The sequence below is a fragment of the Oryx dammah genome, unplaced genomic scaffold (assembly GCF_014754425.2).
Source record: "Oryx dammah isolate SB20612 unplaced genomic scaffold, SCBI_Odam_1.1 HiC_scaffold_2, whole genome shotgun sequence".
Lineage (NCBI taxonomy): Eukaryota > Metazoa > Chordata > Mammalia > Artiodactyla > Bovidae > Oryx > Oryx dammah.
The window spans coordinates 50,541,625-50,557,341 of record NW_024070186.1 but is presented as its reverse complement, the minus strand read 5'-3'; the positions used below and the strand labels follow the sequence as shown (position 1 = coordinate 50,557,341).

The 15,717-nt window shown below is 40.0% G+C and overlaps 1 protein-coding gene across 2 annotated transcripts in view; it reads right to left on the bottom strand.

Moving 5' to 3' along the window:
• PPM1L (protein phosphatase, Mg2+/Mn2+ dependent 1L) overlaps window positions 1-15,717 on the bottom strand; it is a 324,870-nt gene that overhangs the window by 219,342 nt on the left and 89,811 nt on the right. Inside the window, exon 1 of one of the 2 annotated variants that reach the window (XM_040247977.1) lies at window positions 4,901-6,555. The exons of the other annotated variant lie outside the window; for it this stretch is intronic. The gene's annotated coding sequence lies outside the window, so the exon portion shown is untranslated. Of the gene's footprint in view, window positions 1-4,900; window positions 6,556-15,717 lie in introns of those variants that run through there. 2 annotated transcript variants of the gene reach the window in all.

The following is a 15,717-nucleotide window of genomic DNA, read 5'->3' as shown; positions in this document are numbered from 1 at the left end:
CAAACACATGAAAAGATGCTCAACATCACTCATTATAAGAGAAATGCAAATCAAAACCACAATGAGGTACCATTTCAGACCAGTCAGAATGGCTGTGATCCAAAAGTCTACAAGCAATAAATGCTGGAGAGGGTGTGGAGAAAAGGGAACCCTCTTACACTGTTGGTGGGAATGCAAACTAGTACAGCCACTAGGGAGAACTATGTGGAGATTCCTTAAAATACTGGAAATAGAACTGTCTTATGACCCAGCAATCCCACTGCTGGGCATACACACCGAATGTTCATCACAACACTGTTTATTATAGCCAGGACATGGAAGCAACCTAGATGTCCATCAGCAGACGAATGGATAAGAAATCTGTGGTACATATACACAATGGAGTATTACTCAGCCATTAAAAATAATGCATTTGAATCAGTTCTAATGAGGTGGGTGAAAATGAAGCCTATTATACAGAGTGAAGTAAGTCAGAAAGAAAAACACCAATACAGTATACTAATGCATATATATGGAATTTAGAAAGATGGTAACAATAATCCTGTATGTGAGACAGCAAAAGAGACACAGATGTATAGAACAGTCTTTTGGACTCTGTGGGAGAGGGCAAGGGTGGGATGATTTGGAAGAATGGCATTGAAACATGTATATTATCATATGTGAAATGAATCAACAGTCCAGGTTCGATGCATGATACAGGATGCTCAGGGCTGGTGGACTGGGATGACCCAGAGGGATGGGATGGGGAGGGAGGTGGGATGGTGGTTCAGGACAGGGAACACATGTACACCCGTGGCAGATTCATGTCAATGGATGGCAAAACCAATACAATATTATAAAGTAATTAGCCTCCAATTAAAATAAATAAATTTATATTTTTTAAAAAGTGAAAAGAAAGACAGCCCAAAGAATAGTAAAAAATATTGCAAATTATATATGTGATAAGATAATTATACCCAGAATATATAAAGAACACTTACAGCTCATCAATAAAAGGATAAATCAATTTTAAAATGGGCAAAGAAACTAAACAGACATTTCACCAAAGAAGATACACCATCTTCTCTTCACGTGCTTATTATAGATGTACATGCGCACACACACACACAAACACACACACACACAGAGATGGGGGGGGCATGGGTAGGGAGAGAAGGAGTCTCACTAAGGAAACATTAATCAAAATCTCAATGAGAGATCACTACCTGGCATTACTTTTCTCATAGGAATGTAAAGTGCTCGAGCCACCCTGGAAAAAGAGTGTGGCAGTTTGCTGTAAAACTAAATATATACTTCTTACACAACAAAGCAATACACTCTTGAACATTTATCCTACAGAAAAGAAAACTTATATTCATAAATGTTCATAGCAGCTTTACTTCTACTAGCTGAAAACTGAAAACAATACAAGTGTCCCTCCAAAGGGTGATTGGTTAAACGAAGTGTAGTATATTCACATCATGGAATACTACTCAGCAATAAAAAGGAATGAACTACAGATACGCATAACTTGAATGTATCTCAAGGGAATCGTACCAAGTGAAAAAATTCAATCTCAAAACTTTATGTGTATAATTATCACAATAAAAATGTCAATTAACAAAAAATTAATGCATATCATATTTATGTATTTTCATAAACAGCTGTGTGAGGAGGGAAGCTATTTAGAGCCTAGAGGATTAGCTGTTCTTTGTCCTTTCTGTGGTAAATGACTAAGACTTAAACAGTGGTTCTGAGGCCTGGACTGCTTATCAAAAAAAAAAAATAACATACTGTATGCTCCCATTTATATAATATTCTTGAAATGGCAAAGATTGAGAACTGACTGGTGGCTGCCAGGAACTAGGGGAAAAGAAAAGAGAGAAGCAACTGCTAAAAAGGGTAACACAAAGGAGTCTTGTGTTGATGGTACTGTCCTGACAGTGGTGTAATCACATCAATCCATACATGTGATAAAACTGCACAGAATTACACATGCATACACATACTTACTCACTTACAAATGAAGACACATAAAGCTAATGAAATCTGAATAAGCCTTGTGGATTCCATTAAAGTCAATTTCCTCATTGTGATAGTATACTCTAGCTATTCAAGATGTTACTTTTGGGAGAAAATGGGTGAAGAGTATATCAGGTATCTCTGTATTGTTTCATACAATTGCATGTGAACCTACAATTATCTCAAAATAAAAATCTTTTTTAAAATTCGGTTGAAAAACCTAAACGGATGATGAAAAATAGAAAAAATCCACAAGTTTTTGGAACAGCACATCTCATTACATGAAAGAATATTTTTAGATATGTGATCACTTTCATATATTTGTTGTGGCATATAAGCACTGTGATGTGCCATATATTTTTTACTGAGTCGACCTTTGGAATTCTAGAGGTAATGACCTTACAAGTATCTGTGACTGCAAAGCAGAAAGTAGCTCCAAGTGTGTGTCAATGGAGTCTGTGAGGGCGTGCTCTGTTGAGATCATATCCCAAATTCTAAGACTTCACTACTATAAAATGAAATAAAGATAACATTAGACTGAATGATTATAGATAAAATCTTAACCTCTTTAATTGGAAGGTTAAAATGCTTTATAGTAGATTAAAAAACTAAGGGTAAAATATTCTATATAAGAATATCAGTGAAATTAAAACACATTTATGGAATATTTAAGGTGATTATAAGTCCATGAGAAAAATATCACAATTGGTCTCATTTCCATGGTGACACTGGCCTAAGATACAGGAACATACTGAGGGCCTTGGCAGAGGTTGTTGGCTATCCATCAAAATCTCATCTTCCCTCTTCCACAGTAATGGCGATGCAGGCAGGAGACTACATTTCCCAGCTTCCACTGCAGCCAGGCATAACCATGGGACTAAGTTCTGGCCAATGGGATGGAAGTGCATTATGTGGTAGCTTCCTGGCACCTCCCTTAAAAGACAACTCTGATTCCTAAGGGTTTTTGTTTTTCCTTTATTCTAGCTCAAGATCCTAGCCTCTGAACACATCCACACCCTACAGGGTAATAGAAAAGGAAATAAAGTATGTGGGAAAGAGTCACACAGCTAAAAACCAAAATTAATGTAATTAAATTGCTGCTGCTGCTAAGTCGCTTCAGTTGTGTCCAGTTCTGTGCGACCCCATAGACAGCAGCCCACCAGGCTCCTTGGGATCCTCCAGGCAAGAACACTGGAGTGGGTTGCCATTTCCTTCTCCAATGCATGAAAGTGAAAAGTGAAACTGAAGTCACTCAGTCGTGTCTGACACCTAGCAACCCCATGGACCTCAGCCTATCAGGCTCCTCTGTCCATGGGGTTCACCAGGCAAGAGTACTGGAGTGGGGTGCCATTGCCTTCTCCATTAAATTAAACCTATCCAAATCCCACCAACCACAATACCAACAGCTACAATTCTACTGAGTGTCCTAACCAAGTGTGAATGAGTGAAAGCTGCTCAGTCATGAGTGACTTTTTGTGACCCCATGAACTATACAGCCCATGGAATTCTCCAGGCCAGAACACTGGAGTGAGTAGTTGTTCCCTTCTCCAGGGGATCTTCCCAACCCAGGGATGGAACCCAGGTCTCCCACACTGCAGGTGGATTCTTTACCAGATGAGCTACCAGGTAAGCCTAGTCCTAACCTAACATTGTGCTAAATTATCCATTTTTATCTCCATAGTAGCCTACAAGGTAAGTATTATTCCCCATTTTAAAGATGAAGAAGCTGAGGCTCAGAGATGACAAGGGCTTGGAATCTGGGGAGACATAACCTTTAATTCTGCCTTTACCCAGAGAGTCTCTCCAGCTAGTCTGTATCCCAATAGGTCAAACAACAGGTAGTAATAGTAATATACTCAGGTCACCCAGGGAGTGAGTGGCAGAATGGGGATGTAAAACCAGATTTTTCTGACTCCAAAGCCTGCACTATGATCTACTTATACCCACATCACACCTGCTGCTAATATGGACAGTGTCCTTTAGAACTTAATTTTAGATGTTTAAAAGTCTAACTTCCATCAATGGCTCACACTTCAAAAAAATTCTATTTCTGTAACTTGTGAGATATGAAATAGGAGGCCCAGGAATAAAAAAAAACTCTTTAAAGAATTGCTACCTAATATTTGGAGGAAGTCGTTTTATAACTTTTTAAGTATAGTGAAAGCCAAAAACTACTCTAGAAAAAAAAAAAATTAGAGTGCAGAGGGATCTAAATATTCTTGGCTCTGGCTTATATGCCTTTTGAGTCTGATAGATCCAGACAAATATTTAAGCTGAAAAGAAGAAAAACATATACTTTTATTTAAATGGTGAGAAAGAACTAGGCCACATTTCATTTTCATGTCCTGAAATGCTTAATTTAGAATTGGATTTTAAAAACAATCCTCCACAGGCCAGGTCTGGCCCTTCCAGTTGGCACCTGGACATCAAACTCATGACAATCTAGAACAACTGAAAATAGCTCTGGGTATTCAAACTATCATGCAGTAAGGAAGGTCAAATTTGAATTAATGTATTTTAAAAGCCTGCAAAGAGTTTATACAAGCCCTAAAAGAGAACAGGAAAAATGAAGAGAAGAATGACAATTAAGCAGTCAACCCAACCTACATCCCCATCAGCAGTGAAGCCAGAACCTGCTCACATTTTCACCACTGTCTGCATCAGAAGGTACCACAGTTCACAGCTGTGTGCTGCTGCTCTAACTACAAAGCTGTTTCTTGCATTTTCTACTTATTCCTGTCCAACAAGTTTCACTATTTATATATGTTCTACCAAATAAAGTCCAAATTCCTTTGTCTGAAATTCAAACACTTTCTGATTTGAATTCAACCTACCTTTCCAACTTTATTTCCCATTATTCTTCATTAGTCCCCTATTAGATCCAAACAAGTCTACTCACTGTTGAAAAGGCACACACATTCCAGTCCAGCCACCTTTGGTAATGCCATCATCCCTCCTACCCTTGTCCTCCTGGCTGAATCCTTCCTATTTCCAAGGACCAACTCAAGGCCCAGCTCTTCTATGAGTCGTCACCAACCACACCAGGATGCATAAAAAGTCTCTCTCCCTTTGAAGTCCTAAATTAGGTTATGTGATATTTGAAACCACTCATTTGGGGCTCAATATAAACTCTCTCATACTAATATTTCTTTATCTTATTTCAATGTCTTAAGTCCTCAAATAAATCTTAACTTCCCTGAGGGAACAGACTTCAGTCTTCTTTATCACTGTATTTTATATTACCTCTAACCAGGAACAAATTAATATTACATGAGCTTCAGCTAATAGGATTTTAAAGCATTCATGCCAGGATGCTAAGCAAGTTACTATTTGTAAGCCAAAGAGGGGCATATATCATCAGAAAATTTCAATATTTCATTGTTTCCACATGTCATAATATAGGACAACAGTTTCTTTAATTAAAATAAAACTATAGAAGTCCCAATGTGTTCTCAAGTCAGGAAAGGATAACTACTGAAGACAAAGCTATTTGCACCTGCTGAAAAAAGCAGCAATAAGTTTAATCGCAGCAAGTAGTTCCCCTGCTTGACTCCACATAAAATATGACTATGCTGCACCCTGCAGTCTATGGAAAAAAGGGATTATAAGAAAGCCTATTCAAAGATTAATCAATGTTTGGGCAGGAAATAATTTTCCTGCTGTTTTAGAAATACTAATCAATTTTCTTTCCAATGTTGTCATTACACACTGAGAATACACAAAGGAATTGTACCTGTAATCACCATTTCGTGTTTGGAAATAAGAGTTCTGCATTCATTTTCCTTATTGTAGAATCAAAGAAAATGAAATGAGTGTCTATAAAACCACATTACTCTATAATATGACCTTTGATCCTCTGAAAATAATCTTAATAGTTAACTACTGTGTTCACTGAGTCCTCTCTGTGAGAATATGGCTGAATTCTGGGATAGGCCTTAACAAGCAACTTCCCAAGCTCTCTTTTAAGAAAGTATGCTATCAGGAGAAGAAATATACAGATAAAGGAAGTCTTGGGATCTGAGAACTCCACACTGACTTATAATATGTAGATCCAAATTCCCAACACCATGTTGCCAAATTCTATTTCCGCCCCGGGGGTCCACACTGGGATAATTCCATCTGGTAAGTAAATGGTCATGCTAGGTATTCCTGCGGATTCCAGAACACTCAGGTAAACCTAAGGGAACCAGAGGCAAACTGGGATTCAATAAAATATCCCCAAGCTGTTCCATGTTTTCCACCTAAGAGGATTCCAGAAATATCTCATCAGTGCAAGCTTAACACCATGTTTTGCAACATAGTGTTTTCCAAAGGCACTGCCAAAGGAAACATTTTAAAGGTATCATTAGCAAATGAAGTTGGTGTTCCTATTGAAGAACACTCTTTAAAAGGTACGTGGAATCTAAAAAAAAAAAAAAAAAAATGGTACAAATGAATCTATATACAAAACAAAAACAGACCCACAAACATAGAAAACCAATTTGCAGTTACCAAAGAAGAGGGGGCATAAATAAGAAGTTAAGGATTAACATATATACCCAGTACTGTATATAAAATAAGATAACCAACAAGGTCATACTGTATAGCACAGGAAACTACACTCAATATTTTGTAATAACCTATAAGGAAAAAGAATCTGAAAAAGTATGTGTATATCTGAATGACTTTGCTATACACCTGAAACTAACACAACATTGTAAACCAACTAACATTCAAAAAACAAACAAATAGTTTTCCAAACAAAGCAGATGAAATGCTCTAGAAAAAGTCTCCTAAGAGAAAACAACTTACATTCACGTAAGCCAACGTGTCCCCAGCTTATCTGAAATCCTACTAATACTTTGGACTTCCCTGTGGCTCAGATGGTAAAGCGTCTACCTACAATGCAGAAGACCCGGGTTCAATCCCTGGGTCGGGAAGATCTCCTGCAGAAGGAAATGGCAACCCGTTCCAGTATCCTTGCCTGGAAAATCCCATGGACGGAGGAGCCTGGTAGGTTGCAGTCCATGGGGTCACAAAGAGCTCGACACAACTCAGCGACTTCACTTTCCTCCTTTCATCTAGGGCTTCCCTGGTGGCTTAGAGGATAAAGTGTCTCCCTGCAATGCAGGAGATCTGGGTTCAATCCCTAGGTCGAAAGATCCCTAGGTCGGGAAGATCCCCTGGAAGGAAATGGCAACCCACTCCGGTACTCTTGCCTGGAATATGCCAGGGATGCAGAAGTCTGGTAGGCTACAGTCCATTGGGCCGCAAAGTATCAGCCATGACTGAGTGACTTCACTTTCACTTTCAAGTAAGTGTCTAATCTCTACTACTAAAGAAATTCAAATAGGAAAGATGCATACAGTCAAGTTACATTTTTAGTGTCACAGGGAAAAACTGCCAAGGCACCTCCCAAAGTAATATTCCTTACTTTAGCAAATTTGCCATAGTATAGAGCCTGTGCAAATTCAAAACTGACTGTGTCAGCACACCAGAGAGATTCCGAATTTCACTGGCAGATCCACAGTATAACCATAGTCATAAGCACAAACCTAGAATGTCAAGTTACTAAATTACAATTAGCAAAGGACTTCCCTGGTAGTCCAGAGGTTAAGACTCCATGCTGCCAATGCAGGGGGCCCCAGGGTTCAATCCCTGGTCAGGGAACTAGATCTCACATGCCACAACTAAGACCCGGCACAGCCAAATAAATACCTAAATAAATAATAAATACTGAAAAAAATCAATCAATAAATTAAAAATTACAATTAACAATAAGTACTCACAGAAACACCAACATTCTAACCTGCAGAGCTCACCCACTGCCTTCCCTCTGGTAGATTCACTTGGGAAGCCAAATCATAAAAAATTGCTGAGCACATAAAAAGGGGGAAAAATTAATGCATTTTTAATGGCATCAGACTAAGAAAGTCCTAAAACGTTCTGTCCATTCCTGCAGATGGGCAAATGTTGTCTTTGCCATCTTATCTAAAGTGTAGGGAAAATCATTAGAAAGCTGAGTTAATTTTTATGATCTATGTCATAAAATTTGAGTAAAAACAGTGAGTTTACTATGCAAACACAGCTCCAAAACAGGTCTCCCAAAATCAATCTCCCTGTTAACCCCCGAAGCCCCACCAATACAGAAAATTTGGAACTCCTTTTGTATCATAAACCTCAACGTCTATTGGCAACTCTTGCTCTAACTCTGTCTCCTTACTAGGGATGGCCTCATCAAAGATGTTAAAGTTAGGTCTATTACTATGGCTGCCTCCCCTAAAGAAGGAATCTGGTCACTTCCCATGATTACCTCTAGAAAACAAGGTTGTTGTTTTTTAATGTCTGTTTAAGGATTGAAATGAATTCATTTTGATAGTATTTTTCTTTAATTGGAAAATATCCTAGTCAAGGGACTTCCTTGGTGGTCCAGTACTTAAGCATATGCCTTGCAATGGCAGGGGATGACAGTTTGATCCCTGGATGGGAAACTAAGATCCCACATGATGCAAAGCGATGAAGCCCACCAGCCGCAACTACTGAGCCTGCCCACTCCAGAGCCCAAGTGCCACAACGAAGACCCAACACAGCCAGATAGAAGATAGACAACTAGATAAATATAGATCACAGTCAAACAAATCAAGGTTTATAGCTCATTCTACAGAATCTGACGGTCAAGGAGCTATGGCTGCGCCAGCACAGGAGGGCCAAAAGGAGCTACTCCCCATTCAAGGTCAGGAGGGGCAGCCATGAGGAGTTACCCCTCGTCCAAGGTAAGGAGCAGAGGCTGAACTTTGCTGGAGCAGCTGTGAAGAGATACCCCATGTCCAAGGTAAGAGAAACCCAAGTAAAACGGTAGGTGTTGAGAGAGGGCATCAGAGGGCAGACACACTGAAACCATAATCACAGAAAACTAATTAATCTAATCACATGGACCACAGCCTTGTCTAACTCAATGAAACTAAGCCACGCCATGTGGGGCCACCCAAGATGGGCAGGTCATGGTGGAGAAGTCAGACAGAATGTGATCCACTGGAGAAGGGAATGGCAAGCCCAGGAGCTGACTGGCTCAGATCATGAACTCCTTATTGACAAATTCAGACTTAAATTGAAGAAAGTAGGGAAAACCACTCAACCATTCAGGTATGACCTAAATCAAATCCCTTATGATTATACAGTGGAAGTGAGAAATAGATTTAAGGGACTAGATCTGATAGATAGAGTGTCTGATGAACTATGGACGGAGGTTCATGACATTGTACAGGAAACAGGGATCAAGACCATCCTCATGGAAAAGAAATGCAAAAAAGCAAAATGGCTGCCTTACAAATAGCTGTGAAAAGAAGAGAAGCGAAAAGCAAAGGAGAAAAGGAAAGATATAAGCATCTGAATGCAGAGTTCAAAAGAATAGCAAGGAGAGATAAGAAAGCCTTCCTCAGCGATCAATGCAAAGAAATAGAGGAAAGCAATGCAATGAGAAAGACTAGAGATCTCTTCAAGAAAATTAGAGATACCAAGGGAACATTTCATGCAAAGATGGGCTCGATAAAGAACAGAAATGGTATGGATCTCACAGGAGCAGAAGATATTAAGAAAAGGTGGCAAGAATACACAGAAGAACTGTACAAAAAAGATCTTCATGACCCAGATAATCACGATGGTGTGATCACTCACTTAGAGCCAGACATCCTGGAATGTGAAGTCAAGTGGGCCTTAGAAAGCATCATTACAAACAAAGCTAGTGGAGGTGATGGAATTCCAGTTGAGCTGTTTCAAATCCTGAAAGATGATGCTGTGAAATTGTTGCACTCAATATGCCAGCAAATTTGGAAAACTCAGCAGTGGCCACAGGACTGGAAAAGGTCAGTTTTCATTCCAATCCCAAAGAAAGGCAATGCAAAAGAATGCTCAAACGACTGCACAATTGCACTCATCTCACACGCTAGTAAAGTAATGCTCAAAATTCTCCAAGCCAGGCTTCAGCAATACGTGAACCATTACCTTCCAGATGTTCAAGCTGGTTTTAGAAAAGGCAGAGGAACCAGAGATTAAGTTGCCAACATCCACTGGATCATCGAAAAAGCAAGAGAGTTCCAGAAAAACATTTATTTCTGCTTTATTGACTATGCCAAAGCCTTTGACTGTGTGGATCCCAATAAACTATGGGAAATTCTGAAAGAGATGGGAATACCAGACCACCTGACCTGCCTCTTAAGAAACCTGTATGCAGGTCAAGAAGCAACAGTTAGAACTGGACATGGAACAACAGACTGGTTCCAAATAGGAAAAGGAGTACGTCAAGCCTGTATACTGTCACCCTGCTTATTTAACTTCTATGCAGAGTACATCATGAGAAACGCTGGACTGGAAGAAACACAAGCTGGAATCAAGATTGCCGGGAGAAATATCAATAACCTCAGAGATGCAGATGACACCACCCTTATGGCAGAAAGTGAAGAGGAATGAAAAAGCCTCTTGATGAAAGTGAAAGAGAGAGTGAAAAAGTTGGCTTAAAGCTCCACATTCAGAAAACGAAGATCATGGCATCTGGTCCCATCACTTCATGGGAAATAGATGGGGAAACAGTGTCAGACTTTATTTTGGGGGGCTCCAAAATCACTGCAGATGGTGATCGCAGCCATGAAATTAAAAGACACTTACTCCTTGGAAGGAAAGTTATGACCAACCTAGATAGCACATTCAAAAGCAGAGATATTACTTTGCCAACAAAGGTCTGTCTAGTCAAGGCTATGGTTTTTCCAGTGGTCATGTATGGATGTGAGAGTTGGACTGTGAAGAAAGCTGACTGCCGAAGAATTGATGCTTTTGAACTGTGGTGTTGGAGAGGACTCTTGGGAGTCCCTTGGACTGCAAGGAGATCCAACCAGTCCATTCTAAAGGAGATCAGTCCTGGGTGTTCTTTGGAAGGACTGATGACTCCAATACTTTGGCCACCTCATACAAAGAGCTGACTCATTGGAAAAGACTCTGATACTGGGAGGTATTGGGGCAGAAGGAGAAGGGGACGACAGAGGATGAGATGGCTGGATGGCATCACTGACTCAATGGACATGAGTTTGAGTGAACTCCAGGAGTTGGTGATGGACTGGGAGGCCTGGCGTGCTGCAATTCATGGGGTCACAAAGAGTCAGACATTACTGAGTGACTGAACTGAACAGTATCTGAAGAGTTTAGCCCCATTGGACAAAGACAAGGCTAAATACAATATGGCAATAACAAGCTGAAGCAGAACATTTTTTCCTCCATGTGGGTCATGCTTCCTCTGGTGCTTACCCTGACTGCCCACCACTCCCTGTTGTCTTACATATCTACACTTGCCAGCCCCTGCTTGATCCAGCATGGTTTGATTTAATTCACAGATACTGTATGTATTATGGCTCAGATGGTAAAGACTCTGCCTGCAATCCAAGAGACTCAGGTTCAATCCCTGCATCAGGAAGATCCCCTAGAGAAGGGAATGGCTACCCACTCCAGTATTCTTGCCTGAGAAATCCCATGGACAGAGGAGCCTGGTGTGCTACAGTCTATGAGGTCGTAGAGTCGGACATGACTGAGCAACTAACACTGTCACTTTCTATCTTCACTTGCACTGTGTTTTCAAGTTCTTAAGGGTGAGTTCAGTGTACTGCTTAAGTTTTCCTTATATAAGCTGCACCATTCCCTCTGTTACTCTACAACCATGAAGGAAAGACACGAAGGCAGAAAGGCAACCAGACCACCTAGAAGTTTAAAGCGAAAGCAATCCTGGGATCCAATGTTGGATCCCTTAAACTAAGGTCAATTAGAAGAAATCTACCACATAGTAACCGAAACCTCCTTTTTGCCACTCATTTCTAACAAAATGATGTTTTGTTTGGGCCTTAAATGCCCAAATGCCCTTTTTTCTCCCCAAATGACTACTGCTTCATTGAATAACTCTGGAATCATAGACCATATAGATGTAAATGCCATGCTATACATCTTGTCAAGAAGGCCAGTCTTTGTGCCAGGGAAAGAATTGCTTGTCTTCATTGCAGTCCAAAGCAAATGAGGTCAGATTCAGATTGCCAAGCCAAGGGCAGGATCCTTGGAGGCCACAGAGAGATTGTAGAGGTTGATTAGAAGAAAGGAGGAGGGTAGGGCTGGATTCATAGGCATGTGACCCGTGTGGTTGAACAAATTCCCATGTTTAAAAGGGCATACTTAGTTTAATGCTGAGCTGTCCTTGTCTTGTAATTTGTTCCAATTGTTTTAATTTGAAAAGGGGCCCTGAATTTTCCTTTTACACTGGGCTCTGCATATATAGCCAGTGCTTGGGATAGAGTAGGGAGATATATTTACAGAAAGCTTCATAGAATAGTTTCATGGGGTAGAAATGGAAGAGTGAAATCTAGAAATATAGACCAATGGAACAAGATAGAAAGCTCAGAAGTAAACCCATGCACCTGTGTGTACTTTATTTTTGACAAAGGAGGAAAGAATATACAATGGGGCATAGACAGCCTCTAAAATAAATGGTGCTGGGAAAACTGGACAGCTACATGTAAAAGAATGAAATTAGAACACTTTCTAACACCATTCACAAAGAAAAACTCAAAATGGATTAAAGACCTAAATATAAGACCAGAAACTATAAAAACTCTTAGAGGAAAACATAGGAAGAATACTTGATGACATAAATGAAATCAATATCCTCTATGACCCACCTCCTAGAGTAACAGAAATAAAACAAAAGTAAACAAGTGGGACTTAAAAGCTTTTGCACAGCAAAGAAACTATAAGCAAGGTGAAAAGACAACCCTCAGAATGGGAGAAAATAATAGCAAATGAAACAACTGACAAAGGATTAATTTCCAAAATATGCAAGCAGCTCATACAACTCAAGGTCAGAAAAACGAACAACCCAATCAAAAAGTGAGAAAAAGACCTAAATAGACATTTCTCCAAAGAAGACATACAGATGGCTAAAGATGCTCAATATTGCTCATTATTAGAGAAATGCAAATTGAAACTACAGTGAGACATCACCCCACACCTGTCAGGATGGCCATCATCAAAAAGTCTACAAACAATAAATGCTGGAGAGAGTGTGGAGAAAAGGGAACACTCTTGCACTGTTGGTGGGAATGTAAATTGATACAGCCACTATGGAAGACAGTATGGAGATTCCCTTAAAAACTAGGAATAAAATCACCATATGACCCAGCAATTCCACTCCTAGGCATATACCGTGAGGAAACCAAAATTGAAAAAGACACATGTATCCCATTGTTCATTGTAGCACTATTTACAATAGCTAGGACATGGAAGCAACCTAGATGTCCATCAACAGATGAATGGATAAAGAAGTTGTGGTACATATACACAATGCAATATTACCTAGCCATAAAAAGGAACTCCTTAAGTCAATTCTAATGAGGTGGATAAACCTAGAATCTATTATACAGAGTGAAGTAAGCCAGAAAGAGAAAGGTAAATATCATATTCTAGCAATGGCACTCCACTCCAGTACTCTTGCCTGGAAAATCCCATGGACAGAGGAGCCTGGTAGGCTGCAGTCCATGGGGTGGCTAACAGTCGGACACAACTGAGCAACTTCACTTTCACTTTTCACTTTCATGCATTGGAGAAGGAAATGGCAGCCCATTCCAGTGTTCTTGCCTGGAGAATCCCAGGGACGGGGGAGCCTGATGGGCTGCCGTCTATGGGGTCGCACAGAGTCGGACACGACTGAAGCGACTTAGCAGCAGCAGCAGCAGCAACACATATATATGGAATCTAGAAAAATTTACTGAAGAATCTATTTACAGGGCAGCAATGGAGAAACAGACATAGAGAATAGACTTGTGGACATGGGGAGAGGGGATGGGAAGATGAGATGTATGGAACGAGTAGCATGGAAACTTACATTACCATATGCAAAATAGACAGCCAATGGGAATTTGCTGTAAGGCTTAGGAAACTCAAACAGGGGCTCTGTATCAACCTAGAAGGGTGGGACGGGGAGGGAGATGAGAGGGAGGTTCAAAAGGGAGGGGATATACGTATACCTATGGCTGATTCATGTTGAGGTTTGACAGAAAACAAGTCTGTAAAGCAATTATCCTTTGATAAAAAATAAATAAATTTTTTTAAAAAGTTAATTCAGACCACACACAGGTTAATTTTCAATCATGTGGCCAGTGATGAAAAACCAGATTCTCCCTGGTTATTTAAACAGAAACCATGTTTAAATAAGTGCATTCCAATATGCCTAATATTCAACCCTTTTGGGTGCTGTCCAAGGTAGGTACAGGCTATAGCTGGTACTGTTCAACAGAACTCCATTCCCAACACCAGTTTCCAGCATGGAACAGGAATTTGGAAAATGCTTTGCTGATTTATAATCTGTGCTAAAGTGGGCAATTAGAAAGTTTCTTTAAATAGTTCCTAAACACTCTTATTGTAACCTTAGGCATGTTTACAAGTAGCAAACTCAAAGCTATTTTTAAACTATTCAAACTAGTTTTGAAATTACATAAGAAAACATACCATCAAGATTCATCAGAAAATAATCTGGAGTACACTTTTGGGGTCTTAATTTTCCCCACTGTAGAATGCGTTACTGTAGACTGAGGATGTGATCTGAATTATCAATCTCACGTGGACCTTGAGGCTGAAAAATTCATCAATAAATGTAAAGACTAATTTTCAGAGCAATGAAGCATAATTATGGTTTGACTTGTTTCTCTTTTATGTGAATCCAAACTCCTCTATTCCATTTATAAAATGAAATACTAGACTTTTAGGGTGTCGTGGGGGGCTTCCCAGGTGGCTGTAGTGATAAAGAACCCGTCTGCAAATGAAGGAGATGTAAGAGATACACAGGTTTGATCCCTGGGTTGGGAAGATTCCCTGAAGGAGGGCATGGCAACCCACCCCAGTATTCTTGCCCGGAGAATCCCATGGACAGAAGAGCCCAGCGGTCTACAGTCCATAAGGTCACAACACGACTGAAGCAACTTAGCAGCAGCAGGGTACTGTGGGAATAATATAAAATCCTCTCACTCACAGGGAAAAGTTTATAAATTACTTCCCTCTGTAGTTTTACCCTACCTCAAACTTAATGCCTCCATAGGAAAATTCATATGGTTTTCCTTTCTGATCTAGTACCAGATTGTGATTTAGAACTCAGGGTCAAAAAATCCTTCCTTGGGAAGGTTACAAGGAGGATTACATGAGCTAATCATCATAAGGACTACAGCTGTCTGTTGACATTCAATAAACAGCAAAAGGATAACAAGAATGAGAATGATGATGAGCACAGGACAAATCTTTAAATGTCATTTTAAATGAAGCTAAAAAAAAAAAAAACCATTGTACCCCCAAGAAATGCCTAACAGCGAGGAAGCAAAGTTTACCCAGCCAAGATTCATCATGCCAGGCTTCTGAAATTCCCTCTTGTTTTCTCAACTCACCTAAGAATTACAGTCCTGTTTATATGGCAGGTCAAACCACTTGTGTTTCCCAGGCTGAGAAACAGCTGTCAGGCTGCAGCTTCGCAGGCTGAGGTGCAGCATGTGTGAAGGACACTCTACTGTGTTAAGGAACACAGTATGGAAAAGTATGCAGGTGATGGGACCAAAGCCTGAGATTTCTGCTCTCTTTAAAGAACTGGAAAATATCTGTATATTCATCCTGCACCTCCCACTCCCTCATAAACCAAACTTGCTGCTGCTCCCTTAATAACTCTACCTC